The following is a 15668-nucleotide window of genomic DNA, read 5'->3' as shown; positions in this document are numbered from 1 at the left end:
CGATTCCAAGTCACATCGATCTAGCCGGTAACACCTCATATCACATTGCGGCCTCACGCACGGTATCCCCACGGGTGTCGCCTTACCAAGTGGCCCGGGACCGTTTGCGCCTTTTGGCTCACGTATATGATAGTGTCGCTAGCATCGATATGACAGAGAACCCGGGCCGACATGGCTAGTATCGTGAACCCAAAGCGGCACTAACCTATGGGAACAGGCATACATGAATCACATCGAGCATGTCGGTCAGCAGCGTGTGAAATCCGGGCTGTAGCACTGGGCTAACAGGACTCCGGGACCCGGTAGCAGGCTAGGAAGCTCCGGATGTCACCGCGTGACATTTCCCCGAAGGGACAGACAAGGAACGAAGTGAAACACATGCCACCCAGTCAAGTGTCCTGAGCAGTAGTGCTGGGCTAACAGGACTCCGGTGAACTGGGCTGTAGCGGACTACTATGGCTCATGGAAGCACTAGACTACATTTCCCCATAAGAGAGGCTGCCAAGGATAAACAACTAGATTGTCGGATCCCACACATACCAAGCATTTCAATCATACACACAATATGCTCGATATGGGTAAATACAACATGGCATCACAACATAACTCTACAACTCAAGCATTTATTCATTAGGCTCCGAGGAGCGAGATATTACAAACATGGGTCTCATGACCCAACAATCATAGCATACAAATCAAGGCACAAGCGGAAGCTTAACATGTCTGAGTACAGACATCTACAAATGAAAAAGGCTAAGAAGCCTGGCTATCTACCAGATCCTGCCAAGGGCACAAGATCGTAGCTGAGGTATCAAGCCAAACGTCGAAGTCCATGCGGAACTACTAGCGAGACCGAAGTCTCTCTGCAAAACATAAAATAAGCAAACGTGAGTACAAAGGTACTCAGCAAGACTTACATCAGAACTAGTTACATATGCATCGGTATCAACAAGGGGGGTGGTGGAGTTTGACTACTGCAGCAAGCCAGCTTTGACTTAGTGGCTAACCTGAACTACGACTGCAAGCAACTCTTTTGAGGTGGCGCACACGAGTCCACATATTCACCATTTAATAATCCACTATGGATCCGCTCCCGTCTCCCTACGAGAAGGCCATCCATAGCACTCACACTTATCTTGCGAGTTTTAGAGTATCCACTTTCACTTGTCTATGAACTGTTATAGGCAACCCAGAAGTCCTTTACCGCGGACACGGCTATTCGAATATATCATTTATAACCCTGCAGGGGTGTACTTCTTCACACATGCTCTCGCCACTTACCACCATGTACACGTCGTGTATCTCGGCAACCTTCAAGCAGAAGCCTGGCGAGGGAGTCGGCCACGACCTGACTAACCACACGAGTCTCTAGTCCAGGTTTATCACCTATTCGAGTTCCATCCGCGAGGAGATCCGGCCGGAGTTTCGCTCACAACCCCAAACGATGTGTGCAGGGTTCCCGAGACACCAAACGGGCGCCCGGTACACCGTGCCATGATGTATCTACCGCATCATAGCCCACCCCTAGGATCAGCGCTATGCACGGCCGCCAACACATATCCTACTAACACCATAAACTAGTTGCAACTCCTGGACAGAGGACAAGGGCAGTTAATAAGTCGAGAGGGTCCATTGGTTTCGGGCCCAATGTGTGGTAGTAGCTGGTCATGGATCACAAACACAGAACTCAGTTCCTAAGAACGGTTTCAATGAGACAACCCACCATGTACTCCTACATGGCCTCTCACCACTACCTTTACCAAATCATGTTCACACACTTAGCTCACACACAGTAGGACATGTTCATCACTGTTCCAATTCATCCCCGATGAATCAGACCTGACACAACTCTAAGCAATAGCAGGCATGACAAACAAGCATGAATGAGTAGGCACATCAGGGCTCAAACAACTCCTACTCATGCTAGTGGGTTTCATCTATTTACTGTGGCAATGACAGGTCATGCAGAGGATAAAGGTTCAACTACCGCAGCAAGTAACAGTTGAATCGCTGTTGTCCTAATGTAGTAAAAGAGAGCAGGAGCGAGAGAGTGGGATTGGATCGGAATGAACAAGGGGGTTTTGCTTGCCTGGCACTCCTGAAGATAATATAGTTCTTCATCGGTGTCATCGATCTCATCGTCGAAACCACATCTATCGAGAGGGGACAAATACCGGCAACAGAGAAAGGAACACAATCAATGCAATGCACAATATGATGCATGATCATGACATGTCAATATGTTGTGGTTTGAGTTAATGCAACTAGCAACATGTTAAATGGAGTTGGTTTGAACCCTAGGTTCAAATTCAAACTCCATATGTGAGAGTTTAAATTCCATTTATATGAATTGGCCTAAAAAGCAGCCATAGGTTGTTCTAACATGCATGAAAATGCCATAAACAGATTCCTTGAATTTTTCAGATAATTTTTCATATATAAATTATTTCATTCTGAGCTGCGGTTGATTTTCTATGAATTTTTAAAGTTTTAAAAATTTCCTGGAATTTCCTGAATTAAATTAAATCCAGAAAAGTAATACTGCATCAGCATTAGGTCATGCCGACATCAGCAGGTCAACAGGACCAGTCCAGGTCAAACCTGACTTGTGGGACCCGCGTGTCAGTGTCACATCTAACTAATAGTGCCTTTTAGTGCTAAGTAGGTGATTAACTTAACTAATCTAGGGCTGGGCCCGCATGTCAGTGGCTCATCTAGTTAACTAAGTTAATTAACACTAATTACCTAGCACTAACTAAACAGGGGCCCGGGCCCACACGTCAGGACGCCGGGGAGGTCAAACAGGGGTCAACCTTGCCGGCGTTGAGTCGCCGGCGAGGCCGAGACGGCGGAGGGGCTCGGATTTTGCCCTCCGGCGACCAAATTAGCGGCCGAGACCACCTACAGAGCGTTGGCACTCTCGCGCATCCATTGGAGCAAGCGAGAGAGGCTGCGGTGGAGTGATCTCGTCGGAGTTGAGCTCGTGGCGGCGGCCGAGGCTCGGGCAACGACGAGTTCGGCGCTACGGTGCAAGGCAGGAGGATCTGGGGATGGCTATGGTTGCGCGAAGGCATGCTGAGCACGGTGGTGCGCTCGGGTGCGGCTCTAGGTGACGGTAGCCACGGCGGCGACATGGCCGGGCGGCGGTGAGCTTCGGGCATGGCGGCGCTAACGCTAGGGAACGTGCGAGGCGACGGGGAGAAGGGCGAACGGAAGAGCAGCTCACTGAGGACTCGTAGAGAAGCCCAGCGGGGTCGGGGAAGTGTCGGAGGCGGCGAATCGAAGGGCGGCGATCGTCGGGGCAGAGGACGGCGATGGCGTCAACGATGGCGCTCCAGGGCGTCCGGCGTCATGTGGCTCGGCGGAGAGGACCGGGGCGTCACGACGGAGCTCGGGGGCGCGTCGGAGAAGCTCAGAGGTGGCTCTGGCCGTAGCAACTGCAGGCAGCGGCAATGGTGGCGTTCGGCCGTGCGCGTGAGAGAGAGACATAGGAGGGGATGAGGGCGAGGGAGAGTGCGAGAGAAGTCGGGGGATGCGTGGCGTCGCGAGGGAGGGCCAGAGCGACGAGGAGGCAGGCAGGGAGGCAGGAGGTGGCCGGTGCGTGGCCGGCGTGCGGCGAGCACGCGCCCCTGCCTTCTGGCGTGAGGTAGGGGGTGACTGGCGCTAGCCAGTCGGCTGGGCCGGCACAGTGCCGGGCCAGCAATGGCCCAAGTAAGCTCTCTCTCTTCTCTGTTTTCTAAATTGTTTTTGTTTTCTATTTTTCTGTAATTGTTTTGGGTTTAGTTTTAACACCAAACCATTTTATAAAATCCTGAAAATAATTATGTGGCTAGAACTAAAATATCCCAAACCACATAAAAAGTTCCAGAATTATTGGACATATATTAATTATATAAAGAATATATATCCAATGCAAATAGTTATTGAATTAATTCAAAGGCCCAAAATAAATGTTTCTGAGATACCAAAAACATTGGTTTGAATTTTACTTCTTGCCAATATTTTCAGAGACTAAGAGGAACATTTTCTTGGATTCTTTGAAGACCATTTTAATGTTGATTATTTTTGAACTGGTTTCTGAGGGTTTCAACAAACCTCAATTCAACTTTCAGAAATTTTAGACATGATGCATGAGTGCAGATGCAACTATTTCACTCAGGTACTCTAGGGCTGTGACAAGGTGCATGACAATACATGACATTTTTCCTGGCAAAAATCCTATGGAGAAGAACTCCTTCAAATTGTCCTCAGTCACGGGTGAGGGAACCCAGTTGCAGACAGTCGGTGATTTGGATGGCATGATGTTCAAAAACGAACTGAAAGGAAAGCAACATGTTGGTTAAATTCAATGATAATGGTTAAATTAAGTGATAATGGTACAGGGGAGTAATGGCAGCTTAAGTAAGGGCTAATGTCATATAAGGAAAAGTAAGCTGGCACCGTAAGCTGCCATGACTACAGACATTTGAGAAATACCTGCGATAGAATTGGTTAAGTGTTGAGACAAACAAGTTTCTTAACTTCTGGATATTATTATGGATCAAATGGCAGTTCAAAATGAAAAAAAATCTAGACCTAAAAATATAGCATAGATGAATGCATCAGTCCTAATGCGGTCTTTGTACCAGAAAAAGGGATCTACTAATATCAAGAGTAGGCACCAAACAGCTACCGCACAAGCATGTATCTCTTTTTGGATCAAGAAGAGGCGGCAGTGGAAGAACTATGAAGAACCGCGAAGAACTACGAAGAACATGCGGAAAACCTAGAAGCCCTAAATGCGGATCTGAAGAATAGGAGGGTGAAAGGTTACGGCCACGGATCCTCCACGGAAGGTCGCCGCTATTATCTGAACCGACTCTGGTTGATGCAGCGGCCAAGGATGACGACAAGATGCTCTGCGACGACAGCGGGGCTCGAGCAGCAGCGGGAGTTGCGAGAGGAAGAAGACGAAGAAGAGAGAAGAATGGGAAGACCGGGGCGTGCCTATTTATAAGGGATAAGTAAACAGGCAGGCGCGGGAATCAACGAAGACACGATAATGGCTATCCAACTAAACAGACGCCTCGATTCTCGGAAGACATTAATAGTTTTTTGTGTTTTCAAAAGATGATGTCATGGTGGGTCACGAAATTTTTTCCAGAGAGAAGAAGATGGATTTTATCTAAGTGTTGGAGATTGACAAAGAACAAAGTTCAAAGTCAACTTGGGGCCTAATGTTGGGGATATAGCTATCAGTTATGACCCGCCCAGGAGGGGCCGGGTCAGCCCCAATGGCAGGTCACAAAGGAAGCCCAGTAAACATTCAAGGCGATAGTTTATTAAACCTTATAGAAGGCCTAAAGGCCTAAAGGCGGCTTAAAGCCCAATATTGTAAACCGCCGTATGTAAGGAAAGACTTGTAAAGAAAGGCATGTAAAAGAAGTCACCGAGCCGGACACGTTTTATGAGCCGGTCGGGACTCTGTAGGCCACCAGGCGACAACTCGTGTATATAAGGGGACGATCCGGTGGCGGCTTAGGGCAAGAAACAAGAGATCGATAACCAAGCCGGCGAACTAGCCTCTTGGTGATTGAAACCCCAGCAATATCAACACAACTAGACGTAGGCTTTTACCTTCATCGTAAGGGGCCGAACTAGTATAAAACCTCTCGTGTCCTTTGTCCTGATTAACCCATTTAAGCTTCCTAGTTGCGATGGCCCTACGATTAAGTCCTTCTGCTAGGACATCTGCCATGACAATTCCACGACACATACCTTACGGCGGGCTGAGCCCGGGCGGGTCGTGCACGCTAAGCCATCTTGATGATGTCGGTGCAGATGTCCGGCTCAGGGCCCAGCTCGCCAATCCTGCCGATGAAGACGTGAATTCCGCCGAAGGGGACCCGGTACCCATACTCAATTGAGCCGGCCTCAGGGCCCCAGCCCGCATCGTCGATGTAAAGCTTGCCGCGACGACTCTTGGTCATCCGGCCCACAACGTATCCTTTGAGCCCTTTGAAGCTACCCTTTAAGAACTCAAAACCACCGTGCGCTGGCCCCACGGTGGTTGCCAACTGTCGTGGAAGTGTCACGACAGATGTCCTCATGGAAGGACTTAGTTGTGGAGCCTGATAATCCACAAGTATAGGGGATCAATTGTAGCCTCTTTCGATAAGTAAGAGTGTCGAACCCAACGAGGAGCTAAAGGTAGAACAAATATTCCATCAAGTTCTATCGACCACCGATACAACTCTACGCACGCTTAGCGCTCGCTTTACGTAGAACAAGTATGAAACTAGAAGTACTTTGTAGGTGTTTTTGGATAGGTTTGCAAGATAATAAAGATTACGTAAATAAAAAGTAGGGGCTGTTTAGATAAAGACACAACTAAATTAGTTTTAGTAAAGAGCTTTTTGTTACGAGAAAGTTATTCGTCCCTAGGCAATCGATAACTAGACCGGTAATCATTATTGCAATTTTATATGAGGGAGAGGCTTAAGCTAACATACTTTCTCTACTTGGATCATATGCACTTATGATTGGAACTCTAGGAAGCGTCCGCAACTACTAAAGATCATTAAGGTAAAACCTAATCATAGCATTAAAGTATCAAGTCCTCTTTATCCCATACGCAAACAACCTACTTACTCGGGTCTGTGCTTCTGTCACTCACGCCACCCACCATAAGAAAATCATGAACATATTGCAAACCCTACAGTGGGAATCCCTCATGCTTGCTCCACGGAGAGCACCATAGGATAGCACCAATAATAAAACATGCAACTCAAACCAATCTTGATCATCAAATAACCTATAGGACAAAACGGATCTACTCAAACATCATAGGATAGCCATACATCATTGGGAAATAATATATAGCGTTGAGCACCATGTTTAAGTAGAGATTACAGTGGGTAAGAGAGAGGTTACACCGCTGCATAGAGGGGGAAGAGTTGGTGATGATGGCGGTGAAGTTGTTGGTGAAGATTGTGGTGATGATGATGGCCCCCGGTGGCACTCCGGTGCCACCGGAAGCGAGGGGGAGAGAGCCCCCTTCCTTCTTATTCTTCCTTGACCTCCTCCCTAGATGGGAGAAAGGTTTCCCCTCTGGTCCTTGGTCCCCATGGCATGGGAGGGGCGAGAGCCCCTCCGAGATTGGATATGTCTCTCTCTCTGTTTCTGCGTTCTCTGATTCTGCCCTTTCACCATTTCTTATATTCCCGGAGATCCGTAACTCCGATTGGGCTGAAATTTTAACATGATCTCTATCCGGATATTAGCTTTCTTGCGGTGAAAGAAGGGCACAAACCGCCTTACGGGGTGGCCACGAGGGTCAGGGGCGCGCCTGCCCCCCTAGGGCGCGCCCCGTGCCTCGTGGCCTCCTCGGGCATCGTCTCGCGTGGATTTTTCTTCCCAAAAATCACATATATTCCAAAAAAAATCTCCGTCAGTTTTTATCCCGTTCGGACTCCGTTTGATATGGATATTCTGCGAAACGAAAAACATGCAACAAACAGGAACTGGCATTGGGCATTGGATCAATATGTTAGTCCCAAAAATAGTATAAAAAGTTGCCAAAAGTATATGAAAGTTGTAGAATATTGGCATGGAACAATCAAAAATTATAGATACGACGGAGACGTATCAGCATCCCCAAGCTTAATTACTGCTCGTCCTCGAGTAGGTAAATGATAAAAAAAGATAATTTTTTATGTGGAATGCTACCTAGCATAATCTTGATCACATATCTAATCATGGCATGAATATTAAGATACGAGTGATTCAAAGCAATAGTCTATTATTTGACACAAAACAATAATACTTCAAGCCTACTAATAAAGCAATCATGTCTTTTCAAAATAACATGGCCAAAGAAAGTTATCCCTACAAAATCATATAGTCTGGCTATGCTCCATCTTCACCACACAAAATATTCACATCATGCACAACCCCGATGACAAGCCAAGCAATTGTTTCATACTTTTGACGTTCTCAAACCTTTTCAACTTTCACGCAATACATGAGCATGAGCCATGGACATAGCACTACAGGTGGAATAGAATGGTGGTTGTGGAGAAGACAAAAAAGGAGAAGATAGTCTCACATCAACTAGGCGTATCAACGGGCTATGGAGATGCCCATCAATAGATATCAATGTGAGTGAGTAGGGATTTCCATGCAACGGATGCACTAAGAGTCATAAGTGTATGAAAGCTCAGACTGGAAACTAAGTGGGTGTGCATCCAACTTGCTTGCTCATGAAGACCTCGGGCCTTTGAGGAAGCCCATCATCGGAATATACAAGCCAAGTTCTATAATGAAAATACCCACTAGTATATGAAAGTGATAACTCAAGAGACTCTCTATATGAAGAACATGGTGCTACTCTGAATCACAAGTGTGGTAAAAGGATAGTAACATTGCCCCTTCTCTATTTTTCTCTCATTTTTTTTTGTTTTTTTTGGCCTCCCCTTTTTTGGCCTTTCTCTTTTTTTACTATTTTTTCGTCCGGAGTCTCATCCCGACTTATGGGAGAATCATAGTCTCCGTCATCCTTTCCTCACTGGGGCAATGCTCTAATAATGATGATCATCACACTTTTATTTACTTACAACTTAATATTACAACTCGATACTAGAACAAAGATATGACTCTATATGAATGCCTCCGGCGGTGTATCGGGATGTGCAATGATCTAGCGTAGCAATGACATCAAAAAACGGACAAGCCATGAAAACATCATGCTAGCTATCTTACGATCATGCAAAGCAATATGACAATGAATGCTCAAGTCATGTATATGATGATGATGGAAGTTGCATGGCAATATATCTCGAAATGGCTATGGAAATGCCATGATAGGTAGGTATGGTGGCTGTTTTGAGGAAGGTATATGGTGGGTTTATGGTACCGGCGAAAGTTGTGCGGTACTAGAGAGGCTAACAATGATGGAAGGGTGAGAGTGCGTATAATCCATGGACTCAACATTAGTCATAAAGAACTCACATACTTATTGAAAAAGTCTATTAGCTATCGAAACAAAGTACTACGTGCATGCTCCTAGGGGGATAGATTGGTAGGAAAAGACCATCGCTCGTCCCCGACCGCCACTCATAAGGAAGACAATCAATAAATAAATCATGCTCTGACTTCATCACATAACGGTTCACCATACATGCATGCTACGGGAATCACAAACCTCAACACAAGTATTTCTACTGATCCACAACTACCCACTAGCAAGACTCTAATATCACCATCTTTATATCGCAAAACTTTTGCAAGGAATCAAACATGTCATATTCAGTGATCTACAAGTTTTATGTAGGATTTTATGACACTACAAAAAAATACACTTTCGTGATGATACGTGTTTGTCACAGTAGCTCGCTTTTTTTGTCATGCATGTACATCCATGACAAATTTATGACAGAACCAAGATAGTCATACATGTGCTGTCGTAGAAGTGTTCCATGACATTACTAAAATTATCATCACGGAAGTGTCCACTTCCATGACGATAAATCGCGCGTCACAGAAGTGCTTTCGTCAAGGGTGACCGACACGTGGCATCCACCGTAACGGAACGCCGTTAAGCTATCGGGTCGTGTTTTGGATCTGATAACCCATTAACAGCCCTGACCAATGGGAAATTTCCACGTGTAAAATTCTTATTGGCCGGACGAAACACGTGTCAGTTCGTCAGTTGGTCAGATAGGCGCCTATGATACATCGACACATGGCACAGCCCAACAGAGGCCCATTCTTGTGAAAAGGCCAGCCCGTTTGACTTGGTCAAAAGCTGGCGGGCCGGCCCATGGAAAGCCTGTTAACGGCATGTTCGCATATAGCCCATTTACAGCCCGCTAACCCAAGGCCCGTTACGCCCTATCCGAATTAGGCCCAGTAGCATCATCTGGGCCATCCAATATGATTCCAGCCCGTTTTCACTTCTGGCCCATGTATGGCCCATGACGTCTTTCGGCCCATATGAGGCCCTATGTAACTCTTGGCCTATTAACGGCCCGTGGTGAAACTGGCCCGTAATGAACAGTGTATCACTTTACACCCATTAACGGCCCGTGGTGAAACTGGCCCGTAATGAACAGTGTATCACTTTATACCCATTAACGGCCTGTTATTCCGTTGGGCCGATTCCAGCCCATGTTATCTTTCGGCCTTCTCAGAGCCCATTTATTCTTGGGCTCATTTCCAGCATTCGTTTACTTACGGCCCGTTACTGTCATTTTCTGCTTGTGGGCCAAATTCAGCCCGTGGTTACAGTCGGCCCGTTTGTGGTCCGTTAATAAGTTGCGCCGTTTTCATAGCGTCATAAAATACGGCCTATTAAGGATGGCCCATTACGGTTGGCCCATGAACGGACGATTCCAACTCTAGACCGTTTACGGCCATAATGCGGCCTGTTATTGGCCCATGTTTGGCCAATCGATCATACGGCCCGTATAAGGCCCATTGATGATATGGCCCATAGAAGGCCCATTGTTTCTACGGCCGTAGAAGGCCTACTGTTTCTACGGCCCATAAAAGGCCCACTGTTTCTACGGCCCGTAGGAGGCCCAGTGTCACTACAGTAAATATTAGCCCATGGTTATTGTGGCCTAGTTTTAAAAAATAGGTTATTGCAGCCACTAGTTAACCGCGGAAAAAGAACTGCAATGACAACAAGCAAACAAATAAACAAGATAACAAGGAAATAAATAAGCAAGCAACTAACGCTAGGCTATCACGGCTATTACACATATTACATCCACTAGGCATCAAAGTTCGCCACCAGTGCAAATATAGGGAACAAAGCAGCATATCATATACACTGGCCGTCAAAATTGGCCACCAGTGCAAATAAACGCGGCAGCAAAACAAGAGCATAACTGAAACAACTTCAGAAGAGCTCAAGAAACGTTATCCTGGGTATCCACCATGCTGGCAATAAGCTTAGCAAGCTAATTAGCTTTGTCCTGTTTGGCGCTAAAATCCTCCAACGCTTGTTGTTGCACCAGAAAGTATGCATCCGAATGCTCCAGGGACTTCCGCAGTCCTTCCGCTTCTTGTCGCAGCACAGCTAATCGATGTCTTTCAGCTTGTAGTTGAGACTCAACAAACCAAACTGATTCAGACAGTGAGTTTGAATAGCTTGTGCAAGCGGTAGTGGCCAGTAACTCCAACACTAAACCAAGACAGGATGTGTCACTATCCTGAACCTTATCTGCATTACTTCCTTTACCGTTGCTTAATAAGGCACTCTTCCCCAATATTCTGTCAGCATTCTAAAAGAAGAAACAAGCAGACACATAACAAGTTTAGCATGTACTAGTATATGAAACTCATTTCGGTGAACCAGTTCATTAGTAAGGTGGATAGGATTAAACTACCAAGTCTTCTATTGCCAAGTACTAGTACATAATAAAAGCATCAAACAAACATATATCTATGTCATATGGTAGCAATGGAATCTTAAATTAGAACAGTTGTTCTTCAGGTTTAGGCACTTGTTCTACATGAACAGAGTACAGTAAGACGCAAGAATATAATACTTAAAAATAGAAAGTGAGCTCATAGACCTTACCACATTCTTGGTTCGGAACCAATACAGAACAAGGTGTTCCCAGTCATCGTCCAGTAAATGTGTCTCAGGAGAACGTAAGGGAATTTGATGAGTTTCTTTGCCAGTGAAGTACGTTTTCTTCAGGTAATTCCGATACTGCCACCAAGCATTCTTGAAGATAGCAGAGGTATTAGCACAGGTTACCTCATCCTGAGTTTCCAAATCGGTCCTTCTCTATAGAGAAAAATGGGAAAATTTGTTGTATTATAACCATCATGGAGGTAGGATGTATGGGACAAAGCAAAGTAATTGCCATGAATAACATTACTTACACATAACTCCTGGACAAACACCTGTAACTGGCATTTTCCTTCATCTTCGGTATAATATTTCCAAGATGGGAAGATACGCACATACGATTTAACAACATCAAATGCGATAGATGCTAAACTACGACTAGCTGGTTGTGCTTCCTCCACATGAATAGGCGTACTAACTGGTGGAGTTGGGGTTCGCCGTGATAGTACTGGCCCTTTGGACACTGGAGCTGCCTTACTAACTGCTCTTGTTTGGGAGCTTTGTGGTGGAGATGGTGCTGTGTCAACAGGAACTGGGTTACTATCGGCTGGGGTTGGGGTTAGATTGGGTGAAGCTGGTTCTCTGTCCATCGTAGTAGGGGTACAATCTGCGAGACTTTGGGTTATGTGTGGTAGGGCTGGTTCTTGTGCATGTACAACCGGGGTGCTATCTCCACCAAGAGGTAGCACTGTTTTATTTGAAGACCGTGTTTTTAGTCCGCTAGATACTGGCATCACCCGCTCCAATTCAAATGGCTGATAAACAGGAAACATAGTTGAATGTACAGACATTGTATGAGAGACAGATGCAATAGATAGTGTGGAAAAAAGAGGGCATGAAATAGTTGACATGTATATTGTTTAACTAAAGTGGATAGCATGACATAATTTCACATATATGATGTCTATCTAAACTGGATAGCATAGCATAACATAATTCAAAGATATGATGAATAACTAAACAGGATCACCTGACATAATTCACCTACATGTTATCTAAGTAATCAGGATCGCCTCATTTAATTCACATATATGATTTATATGCTAAACAGAGGGCATTCGATATGATGTCTGAACTAAGAACATGGTGTTGAATATTGTGTATATGATGTCTAAACTATGCAATGCAAGACACCGTATGCATGATATGAGCGGTATAACCATGCCAAGTTAGAGCATACACCTCAGTGGGGGAATAGGACTGGTCATCTGTCTCTGAATCCATCTCTGAGGAGCTATCGGGACCCAACAAGAGATCTGCTTCGACAGGTAGCAATGTCTGCTCCGAAGGCCTTGTTTTCACTCCAGATTTTTTCATCTCCCACCCAAATGGAATGTACAAACATTGTCGACAAATGGAAATGTAATGAAGAAAAGGATGGGCAAGATATCATTCAAATATATGATGCCTGGTTAAACAGGATGGCATTGCACATTTCACATATATTATGGCTGGCTAAAAGACATGAGACTGCATAATTCCCATATATGATATAGAAACTAAACAGGTGGCATTACAGAACATGTCTAAACTAAGCAGATGACATATATGATGTCAAAAGTAGGCACTGCAAGGCAACATATGCATGATATGACTAACATCATCATGCCAAGGTAGATCAAACACCTTAGGGGGTAAATAGGAGTGGTCAGCGGCGTCCGAATCCACCTCAGAACAGATATCTTCCTATGGATTACAATCTGGAGAGGGGTGGGGAGGGTTTGCCATTGAACCCACCATGGAGCAATGTCTGCATGACATTGTATTGCCGCACAAAACTCTTCTCTTTTTCTCTACATGTTCAGCATGACTGTGTACAATATCTGACATGCATACGAAAAAAATATGGTGAGATTATGTAAGGAGAGCATGCAGAAATTTAGAGTGATGGTAACAACCAGTGGATCGATGTTTTTCCGTTGAACCAAAATAGCCCTAATGGATCGACGTGAATGTATAGTAATAAGTGATGCAACAAGTGTATAACCTCTTTGCCGTAGCCGTGTCAACCTCGGCATCATTGGGTTGGTCGCTGAAGTAGTTGAGGCAGAGGTGGCTATTGGAGGTGTGGAGGAAGATCTGAGGAATCTGTAGACGGCGTCCAGGGCACTGCTCTGTTGTGATGGATCGTTCTGTCATTGGAGCAGCTCCGGTGAGCCGTAAGATGTCAAGGCTGAAGCAGCACAAGACAGACATCGTCAATCTCAAGTGGGATTCTAATAGCATTTCCAATAGATAATGTAAAATGGATGTAAAATTAACATCACCAAAAACCACCTGACTACAATAGATGAGGTAAAAACTGTTGACTCTGAACTTAACTATCGAAATTGAAATTTACTATGGAATCTGAATGCTACTATCGAAACTGAACGCAATGGTAGCAGAGAGGCACTTGACATGTAGTTTAGGGAGGGCATGCAGTTCATCTTCAACCTACACCCCCCCTGAGCCACCAGCCACCACTGGCCGAACCGCCGGCCCCAGCGCCGCCTCACCGCCTCGAAACAACTCGCCACCGCCGACCCGGCCAGCCCTCTAGCCCCCCCCACCCCCACCCTACCCTGAACCCTAAGATAGATAGTGGGGTACCTCTCCGGCGAGCCCCCATCCCCGCTGCGGGTGGTTCTTCCTTAACTCCGGCGAGCCCCCCCAACCCCTGAAAATCGACTAACCCAAAAGTCGATTCAGTCGACTGAAGTGTGGCTTAATCGGAGCAGAGCAGCAGCACGAGCGAGGGGGAGAGCAGCAGCAGCAGCTGGGCGAGTGAGCGATCGAGCGAGAGCCGGAGCAGCAGCAGCAGATCCGGCTGGTATGGACGCCGCCGCCGAAGGGGCCTCGCACTAGGGGAGAGCCGCCATGGAGATGTCACCCGCGGCGCCGGCTTCAAGGTAGCCGCTCCATGGGGGTGCGGGATGGAGCACCGTCGGTGCCGGGAGGTCGAGTTAAGGAGAGGGTGCGATGCGATGAGTGTACAACCTCTTTGGTGGCACCGAGTAGGCCTCGGCTTCGTCCGAGGAGTCGGTGAGGATGCTACGGTTCTGGTGGAGCAGGTTAAGGCGGCGTTGTGGGGATGGAGCAGCCGCGAGAGATGAGACGATCGTCGGAGCAGCTCCTTGGAGGTGGAGGACGGGGCAGCTGAACCGGCGGGACGGCGAGATGGACGACGGGTCCTCATCCGGGGAGGTGGACGAGGGACGTCGAGCTGCTACGGTGGACGACGTCATCGAGGAAAAGGCTCTGGCTGGGCAGCGGTGACGTGGCGGATGGAGGAGGGTGGGGTTTCGCGGCTGGAGCAGAGAGGTTATGGCGGCCTGGGATTTCGAATGGCGAAAAGGGGGTGATGGGAGGGGTGAAGCATGACTTAGGAACGCGCTTGTCCAAAATGTAGGGTGTGTTACAAAAGTACCCCCCACCGATTTGAACTAGCGGCGCTTTCGGCTCAGGGTTAGAAGCGGGATTTCGCGTGTCGGGATTTGGCAGCTGGAGGGAGTTTTCGCGCGCGTTGTAATTTCGGGATAGCAAGGCGCGGGTTTTGAAGGCGCCAGTTTTGGGAGCACGATGTCTGAATTTTTGGGATATAACAAGACGCGGGTTGAATTTTAGGGACAAGCCTAACATATCATAATATTGTACTTGTACGTACCAAATCAATTCGCACTTCCCTCAACCAGAAAGAAAACGAAAAAATAAAACTATTCACACCACACAAAGAGAGAGTCTTGCCCCGTTTTACTATACAAATGCTATTCAAAGCTACTCCCTCCTTCCATCTATATAGGGCCTAATGCGTTTTTCGATGCTAACTTTAACCAAATATTAGAGCAATGATATATGACATGCAACTTACACAAAGCACACCGTTAAATTCGTCTGTGAAAGGTTCTTTCAATGATATAATTTTCACATTGTGCATGTCATGTACTATTAATCTTGTCAATAGTCAAAGGCGGTCTTAAAAATCTCATTACGCCCTATGTAGATGGAAGGAGGGAGTATGAATCCATGTTATGTCCGATTAAATTTTTTCGCTTGCTGTATAATG

Source organism: Triticum urartu, chromosome 2 (assembly GCF_003073215.2).
Source record: "Triticum urartu cultivar G1812 chromosome 2, Tu2.1, whole genome shotgun sequence".
In the NCBI taxonomy this organism is placed as follows: Eukaryota; Viridiplantae; Streptophyta; class Magnoliopsida; order Poales; family Poaceae; genus Triticum; species Triticum urartu.
Note: the sequence above shows the minus strand (reverse complement) of the source record.